Raw genomic sequence first — 7891 nt, 5'->3', positions numbered from 1 at the left:
AAAGCAGCCCACTTGATTGGCAACACATCCACAAACATTCACTCCCTCCACCACCGACGCATAGTAGCAGCAGTGTGTACCATCTACATGATGCACTGCAGGAATTCACCAAGGCTGCTTCAACAGCACCTTCCAAACCCATGACCATTGCCATCTAGAAGGACAAGGGCAGCATCACAACCTGGAAGTTCTCCTCCAAGTCACTCACCATCCTGACTTGGAAATGTATTGCAGTTCCTTCGCTGTCGCTGGGTCAAAATCCTGGAACTCTGTCCCTAAAAGCACTGTTGGTGTTATCTACACCACATGAACTGCAGCGGTTCAAGAAGGCAGCTCACCACCACCTTCTCAAGGGCAACTAGAGATGGGCAATAAATGCTGGTCCAGCCAGTGAAGCCCACCATCCCAGTGAACGCAAATAAAAGGTGAGTTTTATGGGTGAAATAAGCTCGGAGGGGACAGGAGGGAAAGTGGAGATAAAATCAGGTTGTTGTCATTCCACAATGGGTGAGCAGAAAATTAATTGATCAATGAGGTTTCCTGTTGGAAAGTCATGAGTAGTTACATTTTAGGTCAGTGTTGCAGAATTACACTGCTGTGTAACCTTTCACATCCCTATCCTCTTCCCACCTCTTGAAGCACAATATATGGTCAGCATTACCACTAAAGTTGCAATAATATCATCCCACTTGCCAGACTGTCTGATGACTACCCAAAATATGGACGTACAAGTCTTTCATCACACAGCTTGTAGTATGAAATGTTTTTAAGGTATGAAATATACTGAAGTACAAATTAGTTACATCTTACAAATGCGAATGTCTCTTGGATTAGACCATAAAGCTACAGGGACACTTCATTATATATAAATCTAGATGTATATTTTCTAATTGAGTTGGTAATACGTGTTCGACATTAGAATACTGATAACATCTCTGAGAATTTGGTTAAATTACCTGAGTTTACCTATAATTTCCCTATGGCATAGGCTTGCATGTCACTTGCAGATGTTCAATAAGGACATGTCAACCACATGGGGTGCGCTGCTTTTAGAAACTCTTCTGAACAGGAGAGCCACAGAGCTAAACTTACATCTTATTCACACTTAGTGAACAACTTTAAGACATGCATCTGTACATGTATATGTTTACCAGTCGAACTTACCTGTTATTTTGTATAAGAAGGAGCACATGACACACACGTGCCGTGGAACAAACACCAAACCTTCCTATTTTTATTTGATCAAATACGTGGATGATGGCAAAGGGGATGGGAGAGGATTTGGAATTGGATCAGGAAAGGTGAATGGGACTATTTTCTCATGTGGAAGGTAAATTTCAACACAACCAGGTTGAATGTCAAAATGTAGCTATTAATATTTATTTTTAAAAATATGTTCTTGGATTTCTAGTTTTTTTGGCAATAATTGCCCCAAGAATAAAAAAGGTTAATGGATCTGTCACAGATGCTTTGTTTTCAAGTACCAAAATTTCAGAGCTAGTCGTGTGAAATGAATAGGGGAAAAGGCATTGAGAATCATTTTACTGGAAAATCATAGTGGCCCAGATTTTTCTCATACTGTCAGAGTTTTGTAGTGACTTTGGAGTGGTTGAAAGATGAAAGTGGGTGGGAAGGCCTAGCCTGTCAAAACAGGACCAACCACAATCTTGCCTGCTGCATGCCTGTAGGAATTAAATGACGGTGTGATGTCCAGTGCTGGATTTTCCTTCCCTACCACAGGTGGCGAGCCTCAAAATATCCACTGTGTAAAAGATGCGTTACTGTTTATTGGGCAGCATCAGGAAAGCGGAAGTCCAGTAAAAGGCCACTCCTTGAGTTCAGTGTGGCAGCTGCAATCTTGGAACTGGCATCCTTTCTTCATTTTTAATGGTTTACTATGATACTAACCTGAGCATTGCTTCTGTTGCTGTTTTCCTTCTTGAAACTTTAAATACATTAATTACAAGGGAGAATAAATGAGAAGTTTCCTTTTAGCTGAATGCATGATGAGGAACAAGAGGCACTCCACATCAATGTCAAGCTCATCAGGCAATGAAGAAGAAGCTGGTGCCCACCTGTAGCTGCCCCTGACCTGCATCTACTGTTCCTATCTGGACCTTAGCAATCAACATGAGAAGACTTCAATTCCTGCACAAGACAGGAGTGCCATGTGCTTACTTCATTCCTGCAGGTCACCTGCATTGGACACATTCGTATAGCTAGGCTTATGTTTCCAACAGGATACAGAGTGCCCTGTTGAAGCTAGCTTAATGCAGCAGTACCACTGATTTCCCACTCTCCTAGAGGCAAAAATATCCTCTAGAAGGCACAAATAAAGCCGGTCCCCAATATTAAAATGAAGTTATGTAAGAAAATAAGAGACAGAGTAGGTTCACACCAGCAAGTGCATTTCCAATATGAATTCAGCAGTACAGAGGATAATCTAACCAATACACCTGTTGATCTAATTATTTTCATTGAGAACTAACTGTTGGGAGAAGATATAAATACCTGTGGCAATTATTTTATGAAGCCATAAAAATGGACAGCGTGCATTTGCTGAGAGTCCTGGGTGTACTTAGGAGGAGTAGACTTGTCAGGGTTAAATGTCAATTGCAAATTCAGATGCATAGGCTAGGGCCGAGCTCAGAGCAGGCCACGTTTAACAACAAAGAGAAAAGTAGTCTCTTTTTTGTGGATAATTCTAATAGTTTAACTACTCGTGCATGACCCCTGCAGTTTCATGTTTTCAGCTCTACCCACTGCACCCCATCCCCGACCCCCACATTCCAGCTTAAAACTGGCAAGTAAGTCACCCCTTGGTCTAGCTGAAATTGGTTATTAAAGCTACTGATTATTGAAGAAGCTTCATGTGAACTTATGGGTAATTCAGAGGAGGCCTGCCTTTGTTACCCATAAGAGAGCCTGTCATAGTGCTGTGCCATGAGCCTGAGAATGACCTGCCAATAATCTCCAGAATAATGACAGCTCTTCTGGTGGAAGGGAAGGTTACCATGTCATTATGCTTTTGTGGTATCAGATTCTTCCAAGTCACCCCAGGGGCTGTCTGCCAGATCAGCCAGTCTGCAGAGATGCATCAAGCAAGTGACAGGTACAACAAGAGAAAATACCTTCGTCACTTTACCTGTGGAAAAAAAGGCATCAGTTGTTTAATCACAGTGATTTCACAGGGAATGTAGGTCATGACATCAAGTGCATAGCTTGCATGCCCAATTTGCTGTGCACTGCATGCTATGATGGATGTAAGCGGCCAACTGGAAGCTGCACTGATGGACAGCACAACCTTCATACCAAGTTTAAACATTCCAGCTATTTTTGTTTTTTTTTTAAAGATTTCCAACATCTGCAGTATTTTGCTTTTATCTTAAACATTATCAAGTTGAATTGCACACCGGACCTTGCCAATTACTCATCAGCGGCATCGATCATCTGAAATACCTGACCTAGAAGAATTAGCTTCTTAAAGAGCTTCCCTTTTCACATTTTGGTTTGAAAATTCCTGTTTTTTTGTTTGCTTATCATTTTGCAATTTATTGTTGAATTATTTTTGTGGCTGTTATGTTTCATTTTTTTTGCATTGAGATACTTTTATTTTGAAACCTATTCCTTATAATTACTTTGTTCCAGCTGCTTTGGAATAACGACCAAAATGTTCAGAATCTGAAATTCTCTGGGGCTTTCAATGGCATTCCTAAATTTGAAGTGCATATCTTAAAGGAACAAGATGGCAAATACAACTTTACCTCAAATATTGTGTATGCACCTTTCCTTACCCAGAGTCTACATTTACTGACTCAGACCATCCTTCCAGAGCATGTCTTCACCTTCTATACTTCGCAAGTGGCAATGCCATTCCTTGGAGGCTGGTCTGTAGAAAAATTGTACAACAAGGACAAGGATATTCACTGATGTGAGTTAAACTTTTTGCCACCAAATCCTTCCAAGCCAACAGGAGTGTCATATGACAGATTTGCCATGCAGTTGTCGACATGTATCAAACATGATGCAGAGGACCAGCTTGCCATCGGCAACATGTTCATCAATTTCTCTCTCAAGAAGAAGCTTGAGTTTTGAAAGATTGAATCCATGTTCTCCATGCCTCTTCACTAGTTCACAATCCCAATTAGTGTCATGTGAATTAGGACCAAATGGCAATATGATATACAAAACAGGGTTCACTCAGATGGCCATTCCTAATACTACAAAATTTCTCCTTGTAGACTTGGCTGACGCATTGCACCATATTTTCTGCCTAGATTCAGATGGATTCAACATCTTGGCTTTTTTCCAAAGAGAAGTTACCTTCTTTGCTGCGCTAATTGTAGTAGGATCTGGGAGATATAATCTGTGAACAAGTGAGTTTAACCTACATTTCTGCTCATCTGCTTTGTGTTTCTCATCACAGTGCCTGTACAGCCCAAAAAAAACCTCCCATTCAATGGTAAGCATTGGTAAATGGCAGACTTTCTGCCTTCCAGGAAACTGTGCTATTTAACTTATTTTTTGGTGACGGTAGCATAATAAAACATGGAGGAACAATTAGCCTAATAAAATTTGGCAAGGTCAGCTCTCCCAAAGAGACCAGTGCTGATTTTATTGCTTCATAAAATATGGGCTTCATGGTGGTGCAAGTAGGGTGTTTGGTGGAAAAGCCACAGAAACCAGGGAAAATCAGCATAAATGATGTTTATGCCATGTTTCAGAAATTTGCATGACTCTTCCACCAAGAGTCGCAACAGACAAAAGGAAGATGTCACCCCCATTAAGATGGCCAATTGCTATTGACCTCCCCTCATGTGTAGCTTTTGGTAGGCTTGCTAGTCTTTGTACACCTGGTCTTCACTCCACAACCTGCATCACTGTAATGTGCTGATCAAGCTGATATTCTGTGCTGCCCCCTCTCCTTACTTTCCAGCAAAAGAAGGCATAAAGTTATTATTATGAAGCAGAGTTATCCAAGTTGCCACGCAGCATAGCCATATCAAAGGGCCATGTTAAATTAGCATCATTTAATAGAATTATTTGTGCTAGCTTTATCCATTGGTGAGCAATCAATGACTGAAATCAAGAGCTCATTATGGAAACTGCAGTATCCCAACATTCCATGTCAACATACATAAAAACATATACATGCACTTGTAGTTACACATAGTACCTGTGTCCTGCTCATGATTAAAAACAATCCACATTTTTGTTTATTCCATGGTGAGTAATTTAACACAAATGGGATTTTGTCTTAAGCATTTCCTGCGCAGAAATTTGGCTGAAACAAAAGGGGGGAAAGAACTGCAAGCGACAGAGAATGCTGTAAGAACAGCATTCGCTTTGTCAAAAGCAATCTTAAGTTGATATTTCAGACTTAGACCCTTCATCAGAATATCAAACTATCCTTTGTTGATTTTAAAAGACCTCCAGTGTAGTTCCAGCATGTTTTGTTTTTATTGCAACGTTCTTTGCTGTTTTGTTTTTAGTGTAAAACTTGTTTTATTGCTGTTGTTTTATTTTCCTTTCCATTCTAACCTTTATAACCAGGTGCCATGGTATCATATAATGGTACGTTAACTCTACATCAAGAACACTGCCATGCTACAGCAATGGATACCCTTAAAGATAACATGAATGCTGCTCTATTTAATGACTCAGTAAAGGAATGGAAATCTATGTGCAAAGGGTTAATGTGTAAGCCGGGGCCCTGCAATATTACATGACTGACTTCAAAAGAATCACTCTGTATTTTCTTTAGCTCCTTTGTTCAATTTGCCAAACTTTCCTTATGGATTCCTAATGGAGTCCTTTCCCCCTTCAATAGCTATCGGGTCCATCTAAAATAAACAACATAGGCTCAGTTTCCCTCATAATGTTTATTGAAGACATTTACAGAGGGGCACTGGGGTGAGACGGTGTTAGAGTCAGTCATGCCCTGACATACTTTTACTTCCTGTGTGATGCCCTGAAGACTATTGTGTGCTATATAATGAATTTTGAATGCAGTCAGATTTAACATTGTGGCAGACAGCTTTGAAAATGTAATCCTCTGTGTTTATTAAAAGAGATAACATTCTGTAACACAGCAAGTGATGTACTGCATCAGTACCATTTGTGCAATTTATTTTCCAGCAAATTGTTGTTTTAGTTATAACTTATACTCAAATTTTGAACCAATAAGGGCACAAGAGAAATTTTGGACAGGAGTATTTTCGATGAGGAATCCCAGCAGGATTTGTACAAGACTAATCATATTTAACCAACTGGATTGAGTTTTTTGATGAGGCAACAGGGAGGGTTGATGATGATGAAGTGGTTGATAAGGTCTATATGGACTTCCAAACTATGTTTAATAGGATTGTGAATAAAGTTGAAATCCATGGAAAGAAGGGACAGTGGTCACATGGATGAAAAAAGTTGACTGAGTGACAGGAAACAAAACATAGTGGTGAATGATTGTTTTTCAGGCTGGAAGAAAGTAGACAGTGGGATTTCCCAGGGGTCAGTACAAGGAATGGTGCTTTTCTTGATCCATTAATGACTTAGACTTGGGTGTTAGAGCACAACTTCAAAATTTGCAGATGACACAAAACTTGAAAGTATTGAGAACGGTGATGAGGATGGTAATAGGCTTTAAGAGCACGTGTACAGGTTGGTGAAATGGGTGGATACGTGGCAGATTAAATTTAATGCAACGAAGTTGAAAAGCTATATTTTGGTAGGAAGGATGAGGAGAGGCAATATAAAATAAAGTGTACAGTTCCAAAGTGGATGCAGCAACAGAGAGACCCATTTCATTGTGTGTTCAGGGTCAAGAAAGGATTCTTTGGGTCTTGTCCCTTCTCCCAAAATAAGCTGCTTTTATCTTAGTGCTCAAGACTGTTGTTTGTTAAAACCATTACTCTTTATTTACAGCTACTATATAAATATGGGGGCTTCAGCATGGGGTTGGAACTTCTGCTCCCTCCAGATCTCTGTCACTCAGTGTTACATCATCATTATATCAGCACCATGTGCTTCTGATGTTAATCCTTTACTCTATAGCTTCCCTGTGTCTTTATGCCAATTATATAAATCCTCCTACATCTTTCCGCAAAGTCTGAGACACCAGTGGGTTAGTCTCTGAGGTGCTTTCACCAATCTCTCTGACCTTGGTCTGATCGCTGTCTGAGGTTGAGGATATTCTGTCAGTGTGAGTGTCCTTCTGAGAGCCCAGGAGAGGCTATTAAATTCTCCAGAACACAAAATAGGACAGAGTGTTTGGAAAAGGCTAGGAATCTAACTTCAAGCACATCAGATAAAGGGACGACAATGAGAAAGGGGACGGGAAATACAGTACTGAAGGTGTTGTATCTGAATGCACACAGTATATGAAATAAGGTAAATGAGCTTGTGGTGCAGATTGAAATTGGCAGGTATGATGTGGTGGGCATCATGGAGTCATGGAGACATGGCTGCAAGGGGATCAGGACTGGGAGCTAAATATCCAAGGATATACACCCTATCGGAAAGATAGGCAGGTTGGCAGAGGGGGTAGGGTTGCTTTGTTAGTAAGAAATGAAATTAAATCAATAGCAAGAAATGACGCAGGGTCAGATGATGTAGAATCTGTGTGGGTAGGGTTGAGGAACCGCAAAGGTAAAAAAAAACCATAATGAAAGTTATGTACAGGCCTCCGAACAGTAGTCAGGATGTGGGACACAAGATACACCAGGAGATAGAAAAGATGTGTAAGAAAGGCAAGGTTACAGTGATCATGGGGGATTTCAATATGCAGGTAGACTGGGTAAATCAGGTTGGTACTGGATCTCAAGAAAAGGAATTTGTGGAATGTCTACGAGATGGCTTTTTGGGGCAGCTTGTGGTGGAGCCCACTAGGGAACAG

This window comes from Carcharodon carcharias, chromosome 5 (genome assembly GCF_017639515.1).
Source record: "Carcharodon carcharias isolate sCarCar2 chromosome 5, sCarCar2.pri, whole genome shotgun sequence".
Taxonomy (NCBI): Eukaryota; Metazoa; Chordata; class Chondrichthyes; order Lamniformes; family Lamnidae; genus Carcharodon; species Carcharodon carcharias.
Note: the sequence above shows the minus strand (reverse complement) of the source record.